The 25,885-nt window shown below is 46.7% G+C and overlaps 1 pseudogene; it reads right to left on the reverse strand.

Annotated features, from left to right (window-relative positions):
* Positions 1 to 6,002: 6,002 nt before the first annotated feature.
* Positions 6,003 to 21,119, reverse strand: LOC137819677 (putative receptor protein kinase ZmPK1; annotated as a pseudogene).
* Positions 21,120 to 25,885: the final 4,766 nt, after the last annotated feature.

The raw sequence follows: 25,885 nt of genomic DNA on the forward strand, positions 1-25,885 counted from the left end.
ATAGTTAATAGAATTGTTTGACAAAGTTTGCTTTGTCTTGTTTTCTTGGATTGGATCAGTCTTATAAAGTCTAGGAGAAGGTTCAACAATCAATGGAGGACTATCTTCATAAAATTAAAAGCTTTGTCAATGAACTTGCTAATGCTGGCGTTTTGTGCATCGTGAAGAATGTGTTAATGCCATTCTGGAAGGACTTTCATTTCATTATGTGCCAGTTTTCTAAAAAGAAGTGCACGCCTTCTATTGGTAAATTTCAGTGTTAGACCTGTATAATATGGGAATGAATGTTTATCATTTTAGGGCTAATTTATCCTACCAGCTTCATGAGTCTGTTTCTTTTATTGATCCAACCATCTATAGTTCAAACACTTTTTTTAAATGGTGTGTCCGTATTTGACACACGTATCAGATACTGACACTCATAAGACACATATCGATAAAGTGTCCAATTCAAAAAATGTTTGTAGGATTTATGAAAATTCTAGCACGATTCTAATACAATTTTAAAAAGGAGAAATAAATTAATTTTCTAAAAAACTGAAACTTATTGTATAAATTTTAATTATAATTATAAAAATAAGAAACAAATTTGTTCTTGTTGGTTGACCTCAGGTTGACCGGATGGGCAAGCTTCACTTCTAGTTTGTCTCCTCTTGACGCACTGGAACAACGCTCTGTTAAGACAAAGGGGACTCTACTTGTTGATCACACTTCGACGATCAAGTTAGTGAGAACATACTAAATAATAATCAGTTTCAGTCTCTAGTAATCAGAAACAGTCTCCCTTATATAATCTCTACTGAAAGCATAAAATAATAACAGAAAACCACATGCTCATGGGCACCACTTTTATCTTTAGATGCTGACAGCAGGAACACATTTTGTTTAACATGTGCACCTTTATTCTCGGGTGTTCCTATTTTATTCTCAACAATTATTAATTAATATGTAATTAACATGTATTAATTAATATATAACTAACTTGCATATTATCACAATAGATAAAATATCTCTTTATCTTCAGAATAATATGATAACAGATTTAAACAATAACAATTATATCTTTCATCTTCAGAATAATATCACAACAGATAAAATATCTCTTTATCTTTTATCTTAATTACCTTTCTTGGACCGACCCCTACCTGGGTTGAGCTCTTGACCCACCTCTAGAGTCCAAACGCCAAGCGGACCTCCCCCAAATACTTGGACCGAGGTCCCGAGCATTCCTGTCAAGTACACAAGTCCCCCGGGCTTGAGCTGAGCTTGACTAGGCGAAGAGGCTTACGAGAATATAATCTCAACTAAAAAATATATAACAGAAAATTATTCTGCCTACGGGCACCTTTACTCACGATGCTAACAATAGAAGAGAATCTTGTGTACCTTTATTCATGGGTGCTCGCTACTTAACATACAACAAACTAGCTCAAGTATAACAACTATTATCACACACATGTGAACACTCTATTACTTACACTAACCCATCTCTACCTCTTAAGCATAAAGTAATAAAGATAATAAGAATGCAACTTAGGCAAAACCTAAGCATGAAAATCGTGGAGTCCTTAACTAACAAAGAACTAACCTTTTAATGAACTATACACCCATAGCTACAACAATCCTATGCTCACTATAGACTTGCATAGGTGTATCCTGCAAACTTGGCTCGAGGCCATATATCTTGATCTCACCAAGCTTTTTTTCGCAAAGCGCCTACTCGGCTGATCATCTGATCATTCACTCACCGAGATAGCCTGACCTACCATGCACTGAAACAACTTAACCATGACATCTGCGTGCAAAGCACCTATAACTTGTCCTTACGCTGAGTTAAGTCGTCTTACCTTGCCTCAAATCAAACAACTTAACCATAACAAATTAAACTACAGAGGCCCATACTGAGGTAGTCGTAATGACATCGAGTTAGGTCGTTTTACCATGCCAAGTACCTTATCTACAACAGCTTTACCCACAGGGCACCTATACTCGAGTGGTCGTACTGACATCGAGCTAGGTCGTCTTACCTGCCACTAGGTAATCATTTTATACACAAGGCCCCATACTTAGGTGGTCATATTGACATCGAATTAGGTCGTCTTACCTGCCCATACTTGATTAACTCAACAAGCAAATTACTCCCACAAAGCGCCTATACTCGGGTATACGTACTTATACCAAGGTAGGTTGACTTATTTGTGCTTAAGAAAAACAAATCAATTCCCCATGGCACCTATACTCGGGTATACACACTTATTCCGAGCTAGGTTGACTTACACAGGCTTAAGTAAATCAACAAACAAACAATTGAATTACAGACAAACACACTTGCACAGACTTACACCGAGCTAGATCGTCTTAGCCCGTACCAAATTGAATAACTCATCTTCACTGGGCGTTTATATTCGGATGGCTCTATTCATTTCGATCTAGGCCGTCTTACCATGTGCTAAAACAAATAATTCAACAACAAATTCATCTTCACAGGGCACCTATACTCGGATGACTCTATTCATTCCGATCTAGGTCGTCTTACCATGTGCTAAAAAAACAAACAATTCAACAACAAATTCATCTTCACAGGGAACCTATACTCGGATGACTCTATTCATTCCGATCTAGGTCGTCTTACCATGTGCTAAAACAAACAACTCAACAACAAATTAATCCCATAGGGCGCCTACGCTCGAGCATACATAATTATGTCGAGCTAGGTCGACTTATTGTGTGCTAATTCAAGTAGATCAATAAAATTAAATGCAACATCTTCCAAGAACAAATTTATCATTAGGTGACCCCATTAAAAATTCCCTTAAAGAGAAAAAGAGCATCACCTTAACCATCACATTGTTAAAAAAGAAAGCATTAAGCATGAATATCTTAATTGAAATACAACTTGAGGTTTGCCATGTTCCATGCTCGAGGAATGGCTTCCCCCTTCAGGGTCTCTAGTCTATATGCTCCATTCCCGAGCACCTCGACTACGCGATTCTGTAAGTCTTTGTTCTTCACACTACTCTCGTAGCACTTCCTAACCGCCTTTTGATCGTCCTTTATGGTGATTACTCCTCCCTCCTCTGAAGGCAGCCTCATCCTCATGTGAGCCTTCGAGGCTACTACTCCCAACCTGTTCAGGGAGGGCCGATCTAGAAGCAAGTTATAAGTAGAAGGCACGTTAACAACAATATACCTGATGGTGATGGTCCTGATCGCGTTTTCTTCAGCGAAGGTTGTCCTCAACTCAACATACCCTCGTACCTCTACCTGATCTCCCGCGAAGCCGACCAAACACCCCATCGTATGGCCTCAATTGGTCATGAGATAACTGTAAATTGACGAAGGTCTCCCAAAACATCACGTCAGCCGAATCATTCTCATGAGAAACCACGTCCTCTAGATCAGCCCCTGTGAAGCATAGGGCAGGCTCCTAAGCACGATCAAGTCTCCTCTTCTCTAAAGACATCACTTCCCGGGCATATTGTTACGTTTGGTAGCCGAGCTTCCTCCTCTAGAAAATCCTCCAAAGATGGTGTTTAACTCCCTGTGGACCGGTATCTCATGTATCGGGTCCTGGAGGGCAATCTCCCCCTGTGGTCTTTCCTGTTTGTCCTCGAGATACTCCTTCAAGAACCCCTCCTTGACTAGGTCGGCTAGTTGGTGACCCAAGGCTATGCATCGCTCCACGTTATGCCCAAATGCTTTGTGGAACTCACACCAAACATCTTTTAGTGATCCTAAGTTCCGATTCATCTTCTGGGGAAACTTCAACTTATCTCTTACTCTCAGAATGCTCATGAGCTTTTTGTAGGATACCCAGAACTTAGGAAGAGCTTATACTCTTCCCTTGCCTTCCTCGACTTGTCTTTCTTGGCCACATAAGGCACATACCTCGAGTTCGTTTTCTTCTCAACTGAGGTTTCATAGACCCGCGGAGGTCGGTCTCAGCTGCTCTCCTTAGGGTTAGGCTACCTAGAGCACGAGGTGTCGTTCTTTTGGAGCATGGCTTTTTCCACCTCAATATGTGTGACAACCCGCTCACGCACCTCAAAAAACGTCTTTGCTAGATTCCTGATCAACGAATCACTGAATGGCCCTGCTGCCATTCCCTGCTCGAAAGTGGTGATCATCATCTCTTCATTGTGTGTCTGAAATCTTATTGTTAGCACGATGAACCTCTTCAGATACTCGTTCAACATATCTCCCTCCCTTTGCCTCACGCCAAAGAAGACATATGACCTTGGAGGTTTGACCTTGTTGGCAAAGAACTATTCTCTAAACAACCTGGCGAACTGGGAGAAAGAGGTAATGAGGTCGTCGGGGATCCCATTGAACCGTTGGAGGGTTGTACCTATAAAAGTGCTCATGAAAATCTTGCATCGAATGGCATTTGTTCCTCCTGAGATGATCATTTGAGCATTGTAGTCTTTGCGAATGTAAAGTTTTTACTCCTCTTTATTTCTTTTCAACCTTTCTATATTTTGTTTAATTCTTATAGAAAAGAATTCTTTATATCATAATTTATTGACAATGTGACATGGGTATATATATATATATATATATATATAAGTATTAAAATTTACAAGTAAAACTAAAAAAATGGAATAATTAAAATACATTTTAATCATATTTTAAATGTATTAAAAGTAATATATTTAAACTATTATTCAAGAGTTTAATTTGAAAAAACAAATTATAACATTTTAAGTAAACAAACTGTATTGGGCAGGAGCTCGGTCCTCGGTCTTGGACCAGCTACTACTCGATTCTCGGGTAGGGTAGAAGTCAGCTCGGCCATGGACCTGGAGTCAAGGTAGCGGTGTTGGGTCTGTTTGGTTAATGGGTCTAATTTCTAACGATGTGCTATGATTTAAATTCAAGTTGCATGTGCTTAAAGATTAAATATAAATAAATATTTTATAAAGATATAAGATAAAATATAAAGAGATATTTTATCTGTTGCGCGTACATGTTTGCTGCACGTAAAATACCTGTTGATAGATGTTGCTAACCCTAAAAAGATAGGGAGGTGTATGTATAACAGAATGTGGCTTACAGTTTAGCACCTAAAGGTCATTGGTGCATGTGGCAGGTGGTTTTCTGTTAGAGATATAAGATAATGGGCTTATTTTCAGTTAATATTTGCTTATCTCAAGGGCAATTGTTGCATGTGCGGTTATAAAAAGGGACTAAAACCCTAGGTGAAGGTTTGCCGTTTTTAGACGTTGTTTTTACACACTACACTGAGAATTATTGTTGCTTTGTGAGCCCTTACTGACTTGAGCATCGGAGTGCAAACGATTGTAAGGGCGCCCTCTGTCTCTACAGGTAAAAGCATTCAACAACCAAGAGAAGTGCAGATTCCAGAAGGGACAGGCGGAGCTTGAACCAGTCGCCAGAGTCAACCGGCGGCCAAGTCACCGGCAAGAACACAAACAAGTTAACATATTAAACTTGTATCCAAATTTGCATGATTGATTTCTTTTGTTTCTTTAACAAAGTCACACCTGAAGCAAAATTTCATAATATATTTTAAGTTTTTTCTTAACTTTTTTATTACATCACTCATGTCCTTTTAAATATTTTTAGTGTTTAATTATTTTTCTCTTGAAATGTGAGAATTATCATGAAAAATATGTTGAAATAGAACCGTACTCCTTTGCTTTCTAGAAGATTGTGGAAAGGTTAAAAATGATAACTTTGTATATAAATGCTTCTTTAAGTGCTTTTTTGACAGCCTAAATGCTTTTTTTTATAATTAAGAATTATTCTCTTGCAAATTTACCATTAGAGCAATTGATGTGACTATACAAGTATTTTTTTAAGTGTAAGTTACTGATCTTAACATTTTTTAGTAATATACATAATTATATAATTGTTATATAAAATAACAAAAGAAATCACACCAATTCTACTTTTCCTTTTAAAGTCAACCATGTAAAAATCATTGATCCACATTTTCTACCATACAAATTCATTTTCCATATTGTTTATTATTATTATTATTTTTTTCGTACTTTGTAAAATAAAATGTATCAATTCACTCTAACATGATGCCGTGGCCAAGCACTACAATCTGATATACAACAGCAGATTAAACTGCACAATAAATTGAAGATTTAACACAGACAGACAATTTATTATGATAGAAGAAATCATCAAGAAGTGACAACCGTGGAAGAGATGGCTAATCTTTGTTCAAGCCATTAAGAATCATGTTCATGATTTTGGAGCCTCTGAGTAACTTGGCTCATGTTGGGTCTCACGTTTTTCTCTTCCTTTACACATTCCAGAGCCACCGTTGCCAATATCTCCATTTCATTTATGTCATAGTTTGATCCCAAAGCAGGGTCAAGATCTCATCCACCCAAGATGCTCCCACTTCTGATCCTTTCCTCTTTTTCTCCCTCACCCATGTCACCACTCTCTCATGATGACCTGACTCTGATTCTGACTCTGTGAATTGGACACCTGTTGTTGGGCTCCTTCCAGAGATCATCTCCAAGAGAACAATGCCATAGCTGTACACATCAACCTTGGAAGTGATTGGCAAGTTGAAAACCCATTCAGGTGCCATGTAACCTCTTGTTCCTCTTATCCTTGAGAAGCTTGAATTGTTAAGATTGTTCCGGTTGAGTAGCTTAGAGAACCCAAAATCCCCTACTTTTGGTTTATAATCGGAGTCAAGAAGTATGTTTTGAGGCTTGATGTCACAATGCAAATTCCACTCCAAGCATTCTTCATGCAAGTAGGCCAGACCCCTTGCTGTCCCCACAGCAATGTTGTACCTTCTGCTCCAATCAAGTGCATTTGAATCTGACGAAAGGTTTTGAGCTAAAGAACCATTCTCCATGTACTCATAAACCAACAACCTATGTTTTCCCTCTGCACAATACCCCAACATGGCAATTAAATTCATGTGGTTAAGCCTTCCAATGGTGCTTACTTCAGCCAGAAACTCACTCTCTCCTTGGTTTGCTACTTCATGTAGTCTTTTTATTGCCACAACTCGATCATCAGACAAGAAACCTTTATACACGGTACCTCCACCCCCCCTTCCAATCTCTTTACTGAAACCTTTAGTTGCGTGTTTCAGTTCAGAGTAAGTGAATTTCCTAAACCCCGTTGCAGCTGCAACAACAAAGCCTTCTTTATCAGTATTTTTCCTGAACAAGAAACACCACCATAAAGATGCATACAACCTCAATTCCACCTAAGGCAACCGCAAACCACAACATGAACTTCACCAACTCATTTCCTTTTTCTTTGGTATATGGTCTCGCTAGAACTTCCTCTACTGCACTACTCCCCCCACATACCATGGCATTGCCATTATGTACAATTAGTATGTCATCAAAGTTACGGGGCAGTCGCAGGATGAATGCTGCGTCGAAACCCGCTGAACGATGCCCATTTCGTAACTGCGTCTTGAGGTAGCAGTTACTACTAACCGCATCTTTCTCCGGAAAGTTGAATTGAAACCCTTTGCATCCGCACAACCTTAAACACTGATCCACACATTGTTGGTACGTGTGATTCGAATAGAGACCATAGTCGTATCCGTAAAACTCCATTTGAGGCAAGGTCAAGAAGTTAGACTCTGGCGGAGTGTTGCCGCACCAAGACTGGAAATTTGGTTCGCAACCTTGAGACCAGTCTTGAGTATTTTTCCATCTGTGACCTGATCGCATAAACGAAAATCATCAATGAACACGCGAACCTGACCAAAACAGAAGCAGACAAGTGCTGCATTGGAAATCCATATATACAAGCACTTGGTAAGTCTTTCTCTATGCAATATTCCAGCTGTACCGCCCTGGTAGTCGGAAGTGATGACGTGGCACCAAGCTACAGTATAGGCGTGTTGACGAGACGCCAGGTTGGCAGAAGGGAAGGAGGTCGGGGGGCTCGTGAAGTCGCCAGTTATTATGTTGGCGTGCTCCGATCTCCAGCACACCAGAACCGGCGGTCACCGGGTTAAAGATGAAGTCGCCAGATGTAAACTCAGGCGACCAAGTGATTAGAGATCGCCGGAGCAAGCACATCGCCGAAGGTGAAGGTGGTGCAAATTATGAAGGCGGCCGGCGAGACCACAGGGAAGGTGTACGAAGGCACCCTAACTCGCCAATTCCAGTAGAGATCGCGCTCCCAAGTTAGCTATGCACTGGGCAGCACCATGCATAAGTAACTTAGCCAAAGGAGAGTCAGAAGCAGCGCCCAAGTCAAGGAGGCTCCAGATGATGGCACGTGTACGACTGGATGCGAGCCACGTGTCCAGGTGTGTAACTGCCAGGAGAGAGAAAGTGACCAGGTATAAAAGGGTTTCCCAACGAACTTCTGAGGTACGCACGTTCAGATTGTATTCTTTACGCTTGCGAGTTCTTGAGCATACTGTGAGAGAGAACATTGCACGGTTCCTTGAGAGTTCTAGAGTTTTGCTCTTGAAGTATTTGGTGGTTCAGTCACTGACTTGGGCGTTGGAGTGCGATCGGCCGCAGCGGTGCCGCTCTGTTCTTTTGCAGGTTCTTGAGGTGGATCGCGACGAAGGACGGAGGTTGAAGCGGTGCACACGTCGATCCAAGTTTGACGAGGCAAGATCCAACGTTCTGGTCAACAGGCGGGATCATCAGGCGCCCACCGTGGGGCCGTGTAAAACTTGTTCCCATCCGCAGCGTGAGTTCTTGGAGGTTTTGTGGTTTTCTGCGTGGTTGTGTGCTGGTGCAACCGTTGTTCGCTGTTCGTTTGAGATTTGTTCGGTGATTTCGCGTTTTCCACCGTTCGTTTGGATTTTTGTTCGGTGAGGTGAAGTTTTATGCTCCTTGCGCGAAATTTGTTCGGTGAAGATTTGAGTGCTTTGTCCCGTTTGGTTTTTCGTGGAGGAAGCAGTGGTTTCTGGTGGAGTTGCAGGTTTCTGTGGAGGTTTTATGTGTTCTTGAGTTTCTTGCGGAGTTTCGCGCAGTTCTGACCGATTGATCGCTGAATCGATCGTCGCTGAAGGAAGTGTTGTTCATTATTCTCTGTGATTTGCTGAGTTTTCATGAGAAAAATGAGAAGCAACCGTTCAAGTCCAGTTGCGCCCGTTGCTGCTGAAGGCGCCGCCGCCATGACCATGGTGCAGATGGTAGAGATCATGCGCTCATTGCAGGCAACTGTGGAAGCCTCGCACATAGAGCAGGCGAGAATGCATGAGGACCTGGCCGCCTCTCGGGCCAGGAATGATGAGCTTAGCAAAGTGACTGAAGAGCTGCGTCAAACTCTTCAGGAGCAGCAAGGGCGTCCTATTGCTGAAGAGGTCGCGCCGTCAACGCCGCCTCGTGTTTTCCCCATGCCTTTCGCTCAGGCGATTACCGACACGCCTATTCCTACGAGTGTGGTACCTGTTAAGGCTGTTTTTACCGGCGTGGAGGATCCTGAGGCTCATCTCACCACGTTCCATACGCAGATGATGCTGTCAGGAGGATCAGACGCCGTCTACTGCAAGATGTTCGTGAGCACACTCCAGGGAACGGCGCTGGAATGGTTTGTGAGCCTGCCTACCAATCACATTACCAACTTCCAACAGTTTTCAAAGATTTTCGTCGAGCAGTACATCGTGAATAAGGCACCGCCGAGGGTGTCTTATGATTTGTTTGATATAAGGCAGTATCAGGGAGAGTCCCTCAGGGACTACCTGAATCGTTTTGGGGCGCAGATGGTCAGATCGCCGGCCAAAGATGAAGAAATGCTGGTTTACGCATTTAAGAAGGGCGTGCTGCCGGGACCATTCTGCGAGGCATTGATTAGGGCTCACCCCGCCACGTTTGCTGAGGTTAGGTGACTTGCGGTGGCCCACATCGCCGACGAGAGTGAAGTCGCCGAGAAAAGAGGAAGCGTGGCTCCCGCTAGGCCACGCGCCCAGACGAGGATCCAACCACAAAGGGTGCTGGAGACAGCGGCGGCCAGAAGGGATCAGAGGACTCGCCATCCCTATGATCCAAGGAAGAACAAGGGTAGGGGCCAAGGTCGCCCGCAACCAGCACGCCGGGAATACAATCGCCCGCCTAAGCACAAGTTTGTCATGGGATTGGCGGACCTGATCGCCATTCCCAATATATCTGCTAGGTTGAAAGCGCCAGAGAAGGTGGGCGACAAGGTGCTGGGACCAAAGCCAGACGCCTGGTGTGAGTTTCACCAGGGCTTTGGCCATACCGTGGATTTGTGCTTGGCTTTAGGATACCAGCTCGACGATCTGGTTAAGAGCGGGTTCCTAAATGACTATTTGCTGGATAGAAGGACGGGGGGCGCGTCGAGCTCCCAACCAGCAGGTGGAGAGGCTCAGCAGCACGAGATGCCTACGCACGGGGAAATCCATACCATTGCAGGGGGTTTCTCAGGGGGTGGATGCACCGCATCACAGAGGAAGAGGTACGCGAGGTCTGTGATGATGGTGGATATGTTTGAAGACCACTCGCCGGATGTGGACATTACGTTCACCAAGCAAGATCTTCGGGACGTTGTGCCTCATGACAACGATCTCATAGTCATCTCGTTGATCACAGCAGGGAGAAAGGTCCATAGGGTTCTGGTGGACCAAGGAAGCTCGGAAGACATGATGTTCTGGCCGACTTTCACGCAATTGGAGCTACCCCTTGACCAGCTGAGGCCCTATGGAGGGTGTTTGTATGGTTTCGCTGGCGACCAGGTGGAGGTCAGGGGGTACATAGAATTGAGGACTACGTTTACAGATGAGGCGGGTTCAAGAACAGAGAAAATCAAATACCTTGTCGTAAACGCTCCTTCAGCATACAACATTCTGTTGGGAAGACCCACGCTCAACAGGATAGGCGCTATACCGTCAACCCGGCACATGAAGGTGAAGTTGCCGTCTATGGAGGGGGTAGTGATCACCATCAAATCCGATCAGAAAGAAGCGAAGAAGTGCTATGAGAATAGCCTGAAAAACAAGAGATCGGTGAGTTACGTGACAACCACCCCGCCTCCGGGTGTGAAGCCCAGATCGACGGTAATAAAAGAGACCGCCGGAAGAGACGTGGAGATGGTGGATGCTGAGCTGGGGGAGGGGAACGCCGGTCTGGAGGAGGAAGAGGCAAGGAATCGCCCTGAGGAAGCGAGGGAACTGGGAATCGCCAGGGCGGTGATCGCCAGAGAGACCAGGCCAAAACCCGTCGAGCAGTGGCTCGAGAGAGAGATCGGGGGAAAGATCTTCAAGCTGGGAAGATCCCTGGAGGTCGGGCTCCAGGACCAGATTGCTAAGGTGATAGAACGGCATCTGGATGCCTTTGCATGTTCCGCTTCGGACATGCCCGGGATCGATCCCGACTTCTTGTGCCATCATCTGGCGATGGACAACTTGGTGAGACCAGTGCGACAAAGAAGAAGAAAGTTCAACGAGGAGAGGAGGCAGGCGATCAGGGACGAAACACAGAAACTCCTCGCTGCAGGCCACATTAGGGAAGTTCAGTACCCTGAATGGCTGGCAAATGTCGTGCTGGTGAAGAAGAGTAATGGGAAATGGCGCATGTGCGTCGACTTCACTGATCTGAATAAGGCCTGCCCAAAGGATTCATATCCTTTACCAAGCATAGACGCCCTGGTGGACAGTGCTGCAGGGTGTAAGTTGTTGAGCTTCCTGGATGCCTTCTCGGGGTATAATCAGATCAAGATGCATCCCATGGATGAAGAGAAGACTGCCTTCATGACCGAGAGATCGTGCTACTGCTACAAGGTGATGCCGTTTGGGCTGAAGAACGCGGGAGCCACGTACCAGAGGTTGATGGATCGAGTACTTGCACCGATGCTGGGAAGGAATGTGCAAGCGTACGTCGATGACATGGTCGTGACCTCGCCAGAAAAAAGCAAGCACGTTGCAGACTTTGAGGAATTGTTCATGACGATCGCCAAGTTCAAGTTGAAGCTGAATCCAGAGAAATGCATCTTTGGCGTGGAGGCTGGAAATTTTTTGGGTTTCCTCTTAACCGAAAGAGGAATAGAGGCCAACCCGGATAAGTGTGCCGCCATCTTGGCGATGAGGAGCCCAGCCACCGTGAAGGAAGTACAACAACTAACAGGTCGGATGGCCGCCCTGTCTCGCTTCGTGTCAGCTAGCGGAGAGAAGGGCCATCCCTACTTCCAGTGCTTAAGGCGCAATAACAAGTTTGCTTGGACGAAGGAGTGTGAGGAAGCCTTCGTCAAGCTGAAGGAGTATCTGGCAAGCCCGCCGGTTTTGTGTAAACCGCTGGTGGGGACCCCTCTCCGGTTGTATTTTCCTGTAACTGAGAGGGCGGTAAGTGCGGTGCTCGCCCAGGACCAAGATCAGGTTCAAAAGCCTATTTATTTTGTCAGTAAGGTGCTGCAGGGCCCCGAAACGAGATATCAGGCCCTGGAGAAGGCTGCGCTGGCTGTGGTATTTTCAGCGAGGAGGTTGCGCCACTATTTCCATAGCTTCACCATACTGGTGATGACTGACCTGCCCATCCAGAAGGTCTTGAAGAAGCCTGACGTTGCGGGAAGGATGGTGAAGTGGGCAGTGGAGCTGTCAGAGTTTGACATTAAGTATGAGCCCCGAGGCCCGATTAAGGGGCAAATCTTCGCAGATTTCGTGGTCGAGCTCTCATCTGAGGCGACACGAGTGGAAGGGGACGACTTTCGTTGGGTACTCTCGGTGGATGGATCGTCGAACCAGCAGGGTAGCGGTGCTGGAGTCATTTTGGAAGGACCCAACGGCGTGCTGATCGAACAATCTTTGAGGTTTGCCTTCAAAGCCAGCAACAATCAAGCAGAATACGAGGCGCTGATCGCCGGGATCTTGCTGGCAAAAGAGATGGGAGCGAGGGTGTTGATGGCTAAGAGTGACTCGCTGCTAGTCACATGGCAAGTAACAGGCGAGTTCCAGGCTAAAGATCCACAAATGGCGGCTTACCTGGAGTATGTGCAGGAATTGAAGAGTTCTTTTGCCTCCTTTGAAGTAGTGCATGTGCCCAGAGAGCAGAATGCCCGAGCTGACTTGCTAGCTAAGCTCGCCAGTTCAGGCAAGGGGGGTAGGCAGAGGACGGTGATTCAAGAAACTCTGAAGACGCCGAGAGCATTTGTAGCAGATCACCTGGTTCTTCAGATAAGCAAGTCGACGGAGAAAGCGGCGAGGAGTCACAAATCCTTGACTCAAGAGACCTTGAGATCGCCGAGAATTAGAGCATGTCGAGGAGAGAAGGTGAACATGACGCAGGTTTGCGCTACCCATGAGCCAGACACCTGGATAACACAGTACAAGCGGTGCCTGGCAGATGGCCTTCTCCTGCTGGATTCGACAGAGGCTAGGAAGATAAAGAAAAATTCTAGCAAGTACACAATGATCGATGGCGAGTTGTACAGGTTTGGGTTCACTCACCCACTCCTGGAATGTGTGTATGGTGAGAAATGCACGAGGATTATGGCAGAGCTCCATGAAGGTATATGCGGAAGTCACGTCGGGGGTCGAGCTCTGGCCGCAAGGACCCTCCGTGCAGGTTACTACTGGCCAACGATGAGAAAAGACTGCAAGAAGTATGCACAATGTTGCAAACAATGCCAACAGCACGCCGATTGGCACAAGGCGCCTCCCGAGGAGTTGAAGTCGATTTACAGTCCTTGGCTGTTTCATACTTGGGGAATCGACATCCTGGGACCATTCCCGCTGGCGATCAGGCAGATGAAGTACTTGGTGGTGGCGATTTAGTATTTCACCAAGTGGATCGAAGCAGAACCAGTGGCCCAGATCACCGCACACAAGATCGAAAGTTTCGTGTGGAAGAACATTGTGTGCCGGTTTGGTGTGCCAAAGCGCCTGGTGTCGGACAACGGGACTCAGTTTGCAAGTCACCTGTTGAAGAAGCTGTGCGAAGGGGTGGGAATTCAACAAGTGTTTGCATCCGTCGAGCACCCTCAGACAAATGGTCAAGTAGAGTCAGCTAATCGGGTGTTGCTGAGAGGTTTGAAGAGAAGGCTAGAGAAAGCTAAAGGAAGCTGGGCTGAGGAGGTACCCCGTATAGTCTGGGCGTACCACACCACCGAACAGTCGGGAACCCATGAGACCCCGTTCAGCTTGGTCTATGGGTGTGATGCAATGATTCCAGTGGAGATCCAGGAGAGCTCGCCGAGATTCCAGAACTTCGTAGAGAAAGACTCGAATGAAGAGAGAAGGCTGAACCTGGATCTACTGGATGAGGTCAGAGAAGAGGCGAGATTGAAAGCTGAGGCGGTGAAGAGAAGGATTGAACGAAGATATAACTCGAAGGTGACGCCGAGACAGTTCAGAGAAGGCGACCTGGTGATGAGGAAGGCCCACCAGTACGAGATGGAGAATAAGCTGTCGCCTAAGTGGACGGGACCGTTCAGAATAACCGAGGCGCTCGGGAACGGCGCCTACCGTTTAGAGACATTGGAAGGAGGGGTGATTCCTCGCACTTGGAACGCCACGCACCTCAAGTTATATTACAGTTAAGAGCTTTGTAAGTAAAGACAAACACGAAGTTATATTACAATGTCTCTGTTAAAACAGTTTGAAGGGGGCACTCTTTTTTTCCTAAGGAGGGTTTTTAATGAGGCCACCCAATAAAAGAAGAGTTTTCGAAGTTCAAAGTTGTTTTAGATTGCATGCTTGTTGTTTTCAGAAAGTTTTGAAGAAAGACCTTGTCACTTATATGTGATTTAAGGCAAGTAAAGATATATTGCATGCTTTCTAAAAAGTTTTAAGTCCTCATCGTCTTTCGGCGATCGGAGGCATCAGTTAAAGTTTTAAGTCCTCATCGTCTTTCGGCGATCGGAGGCATCAGTTAAAGTTTTAAGTCCTCATCGTCTTTCGGCGATCGGAGGCATCAGTTAAAGTTTTAAGTCCTCATCGTCTTTCGGCGATCGGAGGCATCAGTTAAGGTTTTAAGTCCTCATCGTCTTTCGGCTATCGGAGGCATCAGTTGAAGTTAAAGTCCTCATCGTCTTTCGGCGATCGGGGGCACCAGTTAAAAGACCTCAACGCCCTCGCGCGTCCTGAGGCGAGATAAAGACCTCCTCGCCGTCGAGCGACTGCAGGCAAGGAAAAGTGAAAAGTCCTCAGTGCTTCTGGGGGCGAGAAGATGTAACCCCTGGGGCAATGTAGAGGCACCAGCAAAAGTCCTCAGTGTTTCCGGGGGAGAGAAGATGTAACCCCTGGGGCAATGTAGAGGCACGATTTAAAGACCTTCTCGCCTATGAGCGAGTTCAGGCGAGTTTAAAGACCTTCTCGCCTATGAGCGAGTTCAGGCGAGTTAAAAGACCTTCTCGCCTAAGAGCGAGTTCAGGCGAGTTAAAGACCTTCTCGCCGATGAGCGAGTCAGGCAAGATAAAATCCTTCTCGTCTCGAACGAGTTCAGGTATGGTGTAAAGGGTGGAAGAAGTTTGGAGGGTGGCTAAGGTAGGTTCGAAGAGAACGCCTAGTCACCCGGTCTTTTGTTCTGAAGTTCAGGAAGGTAGAGAAGGATCCGAAAGGCGCCTCTACCCCCAGATGAAGGAACAATGGCCAAGTTGTGAAGGCAGAAAGAAGCTGATATCGCCAAAAGTCTTTGGCGACCAGGAAAGGTTCATGCAGTGGCAAGAAAGTTAAAGACCCGATTTTGATGAAGCAGGTCGGGTTAGCAGTGTCTTAAGCCATTAGTTGAGTTAAAGTTCGTTGTTTGAAGAGTGATTTTACGCTAAGGTTCATTGCCTTAAGATTACGAGTTGTTAAAGCGCTATTGTCCGAAGATCGGTGGTTCGAAACAGTTAAGTACACGAGTGCGCTTACGAAATTACTAAGTTATTTCTTTGAAGCAATTTGTGCAAGGAAAGTTAAAGCAGCCAAAGAAGTTATAAGAGGAAATACAAAGACTTTGTCATTAAAGTAAATATCAGTTCAGGGCACATGTACAGAAAAATAGAAAGTTTTATTACAATTATATGCAAAGGAAAAGCATAAAGGTAGTGGATGGAGGGAATCGATCAGTCTTCAGCGGGAACAACCTTCCCATCCACCACCTCATTGTTGAGGGACACCATGCTGAGATTTAGATCGGGGAACAAGCAGGCGAACTGTTCCCGTGCGGCCTCGAATCCAGCAGCCAGAATTTGAGCAGAACTCAGATTAAGTTCTTCAATCTGTTTCTTGAGTTCTTCAGTTTGTTCCTTCAGCCCCTTGTTCTGCTGCTCCAGCTCTTCAGCTTGCTTCTTGAGTTTTTCGATGGTTTCCTGAGCTTGGAGAAGGTCTTCAGCAACCTTCTTGGATTCTGCCTGCACCTGCCCCAATTCAGCAGCGATCTTCCCCTTTTCTTTGTTGGCTTCAGCAAGCTTCGCCATGGTGTCGTCCCTTTCTTTTTCCACCGTCCCCAGGAAGACCTCCCGATCGGCTGACCTTTGTTCCAGTTTCTTCACCTTGGCGGCGTCAGTCTTTACTAAGGCCTCCAGGTCAGCCACTTTGACGCGATAAGGTACAATCTTGCTCTCCAGCTCAATCTTCTCTTGAGCCAGAAGCTGCACCTTATGGCGTAGATCGGTGGCCTCCTTGCGCGCCACCCGGAGCTCGGTGCTCATTGCATCTTCTACTCGGGAGTGCTCAATCTCGGCGAGTGTCAGATTGCAAGATAACCTCTCCGCCTCAATCCTTATAGTGCTATTCTCAGTTCGGAGGGCGTAGAGGTCATCCTGGAGCTTCCTGGTGGAGCTCTCCACAGCTCTAGAGATAATGGTGGGGAAGTCCTCTGCCATCATCTTCAGTTTGGCAGAGAAAGGCTCCCACATCCTCGTGACCTCAAGAGAGAGGTTTGCTGTTGGAGGCACCGGGTGGGTTTGCTGTTGGTTTTCGCCGCCACCCTCTTGAGTGGGTTGCTCAGCAGGTGCTTCGTGGCGTGGTGGCGACGTCGGGGATTCAGTAATCAGAATCGGAGAGTTGTGGGCAACCTCATCCCCGATTGGAGCAACGTTTGCGGTTGAGGCATTTGAAGGAGGACCCCCTCCAGCTGATACAAAAGGCGTGGAGGCGCTTGGGGGGTCCTCCATGAAGTTTGGCTCGGGGGCCTCAACCGCAGGTGGCGCAGACGCCAATGGGATTGCTTGGACTGGTGAGGCAGGAGCTGGTGGGGGTGGCAATGTTGGAGGCGGAGCAGGTGTAGATGGTGGTGTTGATGTTGGAAGAGGGGGTGGAGCAGATGGTGAAGAAGGTGCCACCCTCTTCCTCTTCGTGACGAGGCCATCTTCAGTTACCTCGTCGTCTTCCTCTTCCTCCTCATGGACTACTTGGGGGGCTTTCCTCTTGGGTTTCCTGAGGACAAGCTTTTTGCGTTGGTTGGCGGGTTGGGCCTCAGAGGAAGTTGGGTCCCTGGGTGGCGATCTGCCTTGAGCAGCGGCGATCTCCACCACAGAGTTTGTCACGGTTTGGGAACCCGATGCCAACCCGTGGGTTCGGGCGAGCGCCCTCAGTTCAGCGAGCTTGCCCCGGCCCAACATATTATCTGCATAGAGCAAAAATGCATGGGTTAGCTCAGAAAGAAAATAAATGCATAAGGCAGTATGCAGCAAAGCAGATAAATAGTGCAGAAAAATAAAACCAAAGTCTTGCGCACAACGCACAAGACGCCCAGAAACAGTTAACAGAGGTAATGTTAGAACAAAGACTTAGACGTTCTAACCTATGCGAATTTCGAGTTGGTCCTCGAAGAACTCGAAGCAGATGAGTGTGGTGGTGAGGAAGGTGATGTTGGCGTCTGCCACACTCTTTCAGAAGAAGCAGAGGTCCCTGTCCAAGGCACCCATGCTATCAGGACTCCTTGGCCTCCTGAAGCTGCTTTTGGACTCTTTGTTCCCCTTGTTTACCCAATACAAGGGGAAACCGTCGAGCAAGGAAGCGTCCTTGTCGTTGGGGCGCACCTGGACAAACTTGCCCTTCCAGTCTTTGTAGGATTGCTGGAAGATAGAGAGGATCGACCTCCCAGCAATCCCGTTCAAGCTTACCCACAGGCGATCTCCTGGGTGCTTGGTTTCAAAAAGAAATAAGAAGACATCCACTGATGCTGGCAACCCCAGATGGTCGCACATGACCTGGAACGCCCGCACGAACGCCCAGCTGTTGGGATGGAGCTGGGCGGCGGCGATGTTGAGCTCGGTAAGAAGCTCCCTCTCAAAGCGAGTGAAGGGAAACCTGAGTTTCACCTTCTTGAACAAGGTTGTGTAAACGAAGCAGAAGGGTCCACCGTTGTTCACCTTGTCGTCGGCGCAAACTGGCAGGTCGGGGGGGCAAGGTAGCACCGTCATCTTTTCGTCGTGCTCCTTATGGAATGATTGGTGAGGCTCATCCCCCTTCGTCAACCGCAGAACTGCCCCAGCAGAATTTACAGAAGATGTTTCCCTCAACAAGGTCGAGTTGGCCCAGGGGTATAGTTTTTTGAAATCTGGCGAGGGGACGGAGGCTCCTCCGGTGACAGGCGGAGTAGCCTGGGCCAGGTTGGGGCGGGAAGGTGCAGGCCTCTCAGCCTGAGAAGACGAAGCACCGTGTGCTCGCGGTGGGCCGTGTGCTTGTGAGGAGGGGTTTCGTGATGAAGGAGGAGGATTTGGGGTGATCTTTGAGCGAGTCATTGCGGAAGCTGCAGAGGGAAAAGAAAAGGAAAAATGATCAGGGTTCGCAGAGGCTGACTCGATCATGAAAGAAGGGTGAAAAACGAACGAACGTAGGTTCGTTGTGACGTTGACGGAGCCCTAAGTTACGAAGAAGGAAAAATGGAAAAAACAACCCACAACGTATGCACCAGACAGTTAAAGGATGATGCGAATCGGTTAAAATGCAGGAGAAACCAACAGAAGAAGGAAAGGAAGTACCTTTTTATGATCGGGAAGGCGATGAAGGATGTTGGTGATTCAGAAGGTTGAAGAACGCTGAGAGCTTTTTTGCAGAAGAGAGTTGGAGCGTCTGAGAAAACGAAGAAAGTGATGGAACAGTGAAGCGAAATGAGTTTAAGGGTTTTTCGAAATGGGTTTGGGAAGCGCAAACGTTAACTGAAGGTAACCGTTGATGAAGCCACGTGTCGAACGATGGGAGGAATGTTTGGTGGAGCGTCAGAGAAGCAGAAAGTACAACCGCTTGGAATTCTGCGCCAGTGCCACGTGGATCGGTACTGACGTGACTCCTTTAGTCTTTTCGCTGGACAAGTCTTCGCTTAAGACTGTGGGGCTTGTGTACCGCCCTGGTAGTCGGAAGTGATGACGTGGCACCAAGCTACAGTATAGGCGTGTTGACGAGACGCCAGGTTGGCAGAAGGGAAGGAGGTCGGGGGGCTCGTGAAGTCGCCAGTTATTATGTTGGCGTGCTCCGATCTCCAGCACACCAGAACCGGCGGTCACCGGGTTAAAGATGAAGTCGCCAGATGTAAACTCAGGCGACCAAGTGATTAGAGATCGCCGGAGCAAGCACATCGCCGAAGGTGAAGGTGGTGCAAATTATGAAGGCGGCCGGCGAGACCACAGGGAAGGTGTACGAAGGCACCCTAACTCGCCAATTCCAGTAGAGATCGCGCTCCCAAGTTAGCTATGCACTGGGCAGCACCATGCATAAGTAACTTAGCCAAAGGAGAGTCAGAAGCAGCGCCCAAGTCAAGGAGGCTCCAGATGATGGCACGTGTACGACTGGATGCGAGCCACGTGTCCAGGTGTGTAACTGCCAGGAGAGAGAAAGTGACCAGGTATAAAAGGGTTTCCCAACGAACTTCTGAGGTACGCACGTTCAGATTGTATTCTTTACGCTTGCGAGTTCTTGAGCATACTGTGAGAGAGAACATTGCACGGTTCCTTGAGAGTTCTAGAGTTTTGCTCTTGAAGTATTTGGTGGTTCAGTCACTGACTTGGGCGTTGGAGTGCGATCGGCCGCAGCGGCGCCGCTCTGTTCTTTTGCAGGTTCTTGAGGTAGATCGCGACGAAGGACGGAGGTTGAAGCGGTGCACACGTCGATCCAAGTTTGACGAGGCAAGATCCAACGTTCTGGTCAACAGGCGGGATCACCAGCATATGGTACCAAACATGTTTTAATATTTATGCTTGACATCGTACTAAAACTAGTAACAACAGGTAATTGAAATACCTGGAAGGCAGGAACACGTTCTTCCCATTGTGGGGTCATTGGTGCAATAACTGTTGGGTCCGCAAATGCCATGAATTAAACAAGGTTGTTGCCGAAACATCCCTGACACCACCCACTTCTCTTCTCCATCTATCATGCTGTACACTCTCACATTGCCGTCATGATCCAGGGTCAATCTCCGCTGAAGCACCGTACCGTAATCGCTCGTTCTGAAAGTGAAGTTGTCGGAAGAAAGCACGGCGCCCAAATCATCAAGCACAACAACCCTGCTATCGTTGAAAGTGGATCTGCCGTTGACATTACCGAAGTTGTTGTTCTGAAGCCAAGCGGGTAGGCCAGAAAACGTTGGAAACTCGAGGGCCCTGGTACATGAGGCGTAGAACATTCTCGAAGTCGAAGAAGAGCTTGTAGAAACCGGAGGAGTAGTTGCTCCCGCTTCTGGAGGAAACCAGGTTGGTGCTCCCTCTCAGAGGCTGATTTGGAAGAAGCGTGTCGGTTGGGAAATCGAAGCTCTCCCACAAAACAGCGTTGTCGGAGGAATCTTTGAGTAGTACGAGGTTGCCGTTGTCGTACAAATGTAAGCGCATTTGTTTGGATGTACCGGTGGTGTTGGTGGACCAGACTTGGAACTGGGAGGCGTCGGTGAGAACGAGGTTGCCGGATTTGAGAAGGGAGAGGGTGGAGCGTTTTCCGTTAACGGGGTGGTCCGGGTTGGCGATCCAAACGAGAGTGTTGGGTGAGTTGGTGTACCATATTGCGAAGCAGAAAGCGTTGTGTCCGACGGCGTAAAAGCCTGCTGTGAATGTTGGTTTGGGTGATGACACTATCACGTTTTCTTTCAACTTCTATACGGAGAGAGATAAAGCATGCAAGTTATGGAACAATATGAGAGGAATCAGAACACCCAAACACACTCTTGAACATGCCATTAATGGACTGCTCATGCTATGGTATGGTCTATTATGTAATTGTGATCAGTATTTAAAGTGAAAAAGGAAGAAGCATTCCAACATGTAATTGTGTCAACGTATCAAGGTCCAATTCTGCATGATTAAACAGTACATGATAGTAGTGTTGAAGATATTATAGAAAAAAAATCCTTAGTAATAGCACCAACTAACCACACACTTCTTATTTATTATACATTATCTTTTTGAAATATCAATATTCATGAAAACTGTCTTTAACAACATTCTTTCTATAGCAGCCAAATAACCTTAACCGATATACGTCATCACGTTTTAAGGGACATCATCCTAATATACAATATAGTGTTACTTTGTTGTGGGACATATAATTTTGTATACTTTTCTATTGCTTTGACTACTAAGTCTGTAAAGACACCCATCCCAAGTCTTCTGTAAAAACACTCAAATCAGTTCAATATACTAAGTAAAATAGACTTATGAAGTTTATGCGAAAAATCATTTAAAAATAATTTTTGCTTGCTTTGTGAAAATAAATTACTTTGATTTTAAGGTTTCGACTCCATAATCCTCACACCCAAAGTATGCGATTATTCTAAGTGCATGTCCACAACATCACTTGGGCCATCCATTTTAAAATTTTTATTTTAATCTAACAAACAAGAATTCACATTTCCTCATTAAAAGTTCTAAATTAGGCTGTATGCAGCAACATCAAATGATTAATTTCCTCATCATAATTGATCAATGGTTTCGTGTCGACTACAACTATATAATCATGCTTTCTGAGATAAATGTGAAAAAATATTATATTGGTAGAAACATATTAAAGGGAAAAACATATTAAGCAAGATATTCTGCAATAGTGTCTTACCCATGGAAACAACTGTTTTACCCATGGATTATTACCTATGGATTTTTTTTTTTATGTAAATTGGATTTATCTACAGTTGGTAGGTAATGTTACTACTGTTAAAAAGCAAGAAAGCAGAGAAGTGGTACATTACCTACGAATGTTAGGTGGTGAAAAAGATATACAGTGGCTAATATTCTTAACCCATGGATAAAGCAAAAAATTTAAAAATAGTTAAAAGAAAATTTTCTCTGTGAAACACTTTTTATTTGTTTGTAAGAAAACATGTTCTTGCTTCCTCCTTCGAAGCATTCTCTAACCTAGGTTTTCTTCAAAAATGGAAATCTAAGAAAGGGCCAAGAGAACGTTGTCGACAGTCTTGCAGAGCCAATCCTAAGTTAGATCCTCAATCTTACGTTCAAAGTAGTTCTTCTACATGGTCATGAAGAGGTGGAGAAGCGCGCAACCCTTGGTTCTGATCGCTGAAGAAGAAGACCATGTAGAGGAGGAAGCCAATGACGACAAGGAGAAAGCCAAAGAAGGAGTCAAAGGTCTTGATGAGGAGCTGGTCGTGCAACGTCGATCCCAAGAGCTTGGTAGCGGCCTGAACCAGTGGCGAGTCAGAGGAGACATTTGGAGGCTTCATTGATCAAGTATTGAGAAAGGTATTAACATTCTTTCTCTTTCATTTGTGTTTGGATAATGCTCAATAAATTTAGGGTTTTTTTACGACATACTTTAAATGAAGGGGAATTCTGAGTGCTCAAATCTCAGGTTGTGTTTTGGGTGGCTGAGATGGGATATCGCAGTATTTCATGGTTGGTTGTGTCTGAAATATTGTATGAAGATTTGATGTGATGAAAATGGCCAATGGTGTTGCATGCGTTTTGAAATTGGGTTTGTTTAGGTGAAAGTTAAGGATGATTGAGAATCATGAGCAAGTAGGCTTCTTTTGTGATTGAAGTTTTGAAACAAAAATTGTATTGGTGTCTCGAGCTTGTTGACTGAGACCGAGGAAACTTGGCCGAGATCATGGAAGCTTGGCCGAGATGAGGGAAATCGTCACGGTCGGTCTGGTCGACCGATCCATACATCCATTAACGCTCAAACCAAGGTCAGTGAAGCTAATCTGTCATTAAGGATTAGGTAATACACCCATAAATGAGATCCATTCCACTAATCAGGCCTAATAAGGTAAGCCTATTAAAATAATATAAATAGCACACATCCCAAGGAGAAAGGTACGTCATTTATTACTGTGCACCTACCCGAATACTGATCATCCGCTTTACTGACTTGAGCGTCGGAGTGCCTTCTGCAGGTACCTCCCATTCGGTGTTCACCCGAGACCGAGAGCCGAAGGAGAAGCACGAAGACGAGAAGGACCCCAGTCAAGCACCCAGCAACCTGCCCGACCGAAGGAGGAAGACGAAGACTTCAATAGTTTTCTAGGTCTCATCTCCCTAGCAGGAACAATTGGCACCCACCATAGGGTCGAGAGAAACTAGCTGAAAAAAGAAAGTAGATGGTCTCAACCAAAAGTATGGAGAGAATGACTGAAGCCGACCAAAATATGTTGTTGTTGTCTCTCCAGAGAGGGATGGCCGAGATGAAGAGAAAGACCGAGGAGACTGCTCAGAAGAAAGAGCATGAGTTGCAAGTTCTCCGTAGGGAGAAGGAAAACATGAAAAAGAAGCTGGGGGAGGGAGGACCCTCTACTGTACCGACCAATGTTGTCGGCAGGTCCTACACCTCTCCCCCCAACCCAAGACCGGCCGAAGGGACGAGGGACAGACTCCCTCCCCAGGAGACCAAGATGGACGACTAGTCATGCCTGGTCAGGTTCGCCCGGACGACCTTGACGGCCGACTCGACCTGCCGACATCCTTTTACCAACACCATTATTGAAGTTCCACTGCCTGACAAGTGGAAGGGTTTCAACTGAGACCGATATGACGGATCGATCGATCCCGATGAGCATATGGACGCTTACACCACCCATATGAGTCTCTACACATCAGACGATGCAGTTTTGTACCGAGTGTTTCCCACATCACTGAAGGGAGCAGCCCTCAGCTGGTTTACCAAGCTCTCACCCAACTCCATTGACAGCTTTGCCACCCTCGTGACGAAGTTTGAGACCCAGTTTGCCACTAGCCGATCGCACCATCCAACTTCCATTGCCCTGGTGGGCATCCGCCAGGAGAATGGAGAGTCCCTGAGAACCTTTTTTGATAGGTTCAGCAAGGTGGCATTGAGCATCCAGAATCTGAGTCCGGACGTTGCCATGCATCACATGTTGACAACCCTACGTCCAGGGCCCTTTGCTGACAACCTGTGCATGCAGTCGGTCGACAACCTGGACGAGCTGAGGAAGAGAGCTGCTAAGTAAATGCAGTTGGAAGAACTCAGAGAGTTTCGTAACCAGGCCTGTGCCGAGGCAAGTGGAGAGAAGAACAAGGAGGAGAAAGACCGTCAGGGCCGACCAAGTCAAAGGAATGACAGACGCAGAGACAACCGGGACCGACCAATCCGGTTCTCGAGATACACACCCCTGATGGCCGAGAGGGGAAGGATTCTGGACGAGGCTCTCAACGCTGAGTTGATCCCTCTTCCAAGGAAAGTGGCCAGCCTAAACAATGCCGACCCAAGGAAGCAGTGTCGGTACCATCAAAACAGCGGGCACTCGACCGAGGAGTGTCAGGCTCTGAAGGATAAGATCGAGGAACTTATCCAGGCTGGGCACCTCCGTCGATTCGTCAGGAACGGCTGAGACCCACCCCATCGGGCAGAACCCCCTAGGCGAACGAGATCACAAGACGATCGACAACCTAGGAGGGACGATCCTCCCCGCAGGGATGACCCTCTCAGGGAGGCCGACAAAAGAGGTAATCAATAGGTTATCAACACCATAGCCGGCGGCTTCGCTGAGGGAGGGAGCACCAACAACGCCCAGAAGAAACACTTGCGGGCGGTGCACTAGGTGAACATGGTGACATTCCGACCAAGGATGCCACCCATCACCTTCATGGACGAGGACTTCAAGGGCATGGATTATCGCCAACAGGACGACCCGATGGTAATATCGGTCGATATAGACCAATTCACCATTCGGAAGACCCTGGTGGACCAAGGAAGTTCAGTAGTCATCCTCTACTGGAAAACATTCAAGGCCATGAGGATGGCCGAGACCGAGATGATGCCTTACGACGACCATGTAGTAGCGTTCTCGGGTGAGAGGGTGGGTACCAAGGGTTACATTGAGCTCTACACCACCTTCGGCGAGGGGAAGAACACCAAGACTATAAAGATCCATCTGGTCATTGATGCTAATACCTCCTATAACATCCTCCTCGGTCGACCGTCCATCAACCGGCTGATGGTCATCGTATCGATCCCTCACCTGGCAATGTAGTTCCCTTCGAAAACGAAAGACATCCTTATGGTCCACGTAAACCAGAAGGAGGCACGAGAGTGCTATGCCAAGAGAAAGTCCTCCCGAAAGGACCGCTCACCCAGGGAGGCCCGACCGATGTCAGTCGAGCCAACCGTTGCGTTGGTAGACCTCGACCCCCGGGCGACCGAGGATAGACTGAAGGCAAGAGAAGAGATGAGGAGGGTACCCCTCCTAGACGAAGAACACAACACCGCCATAGGGACAACCATGGCTGCGGCCGAGGCTGAGATCATGCACGCCACGCTAAAGAAAAATATGGACATGTTCGCATGGACACCGGCCGACATGTCGGGGGTGAGCCCAGACGTCATCACCCATCGACTGTCGATATTTAAAGAAGTCCGACCGATCTCCTAAAAGAAAAGGGACCTGGGCAATGAAAAATGCCTAGCAGCAAAAGCAGAGGCCAAGAAGCTTTTGTCGGCCGAATTCATACAAAAGGCCTGATACACGACTTGGCTTGCTAATGTCGTCATGGTCACCAAGCCGAACGACAACTGGAGGATGTGCGTCGACTACAGAAACCTCAACAACGCATGTCCGAAGGA

This window comes from Phaseolus vulgaris, chromosome 10 (genome assembly GCF_000499845.2).
Source record: "Phaseolus vulgaris cultivar G19833 chromosome 10, P. vulgaris v2.0, whole genome shotgun sequence".
NCBI classification, from domain to species: Eukaryota; Viridiplantae; Streptophyta; class Magnoliopsida; order Fabales; family Fabaceae; genus Phaseolus; species Phaseolus vulgaris.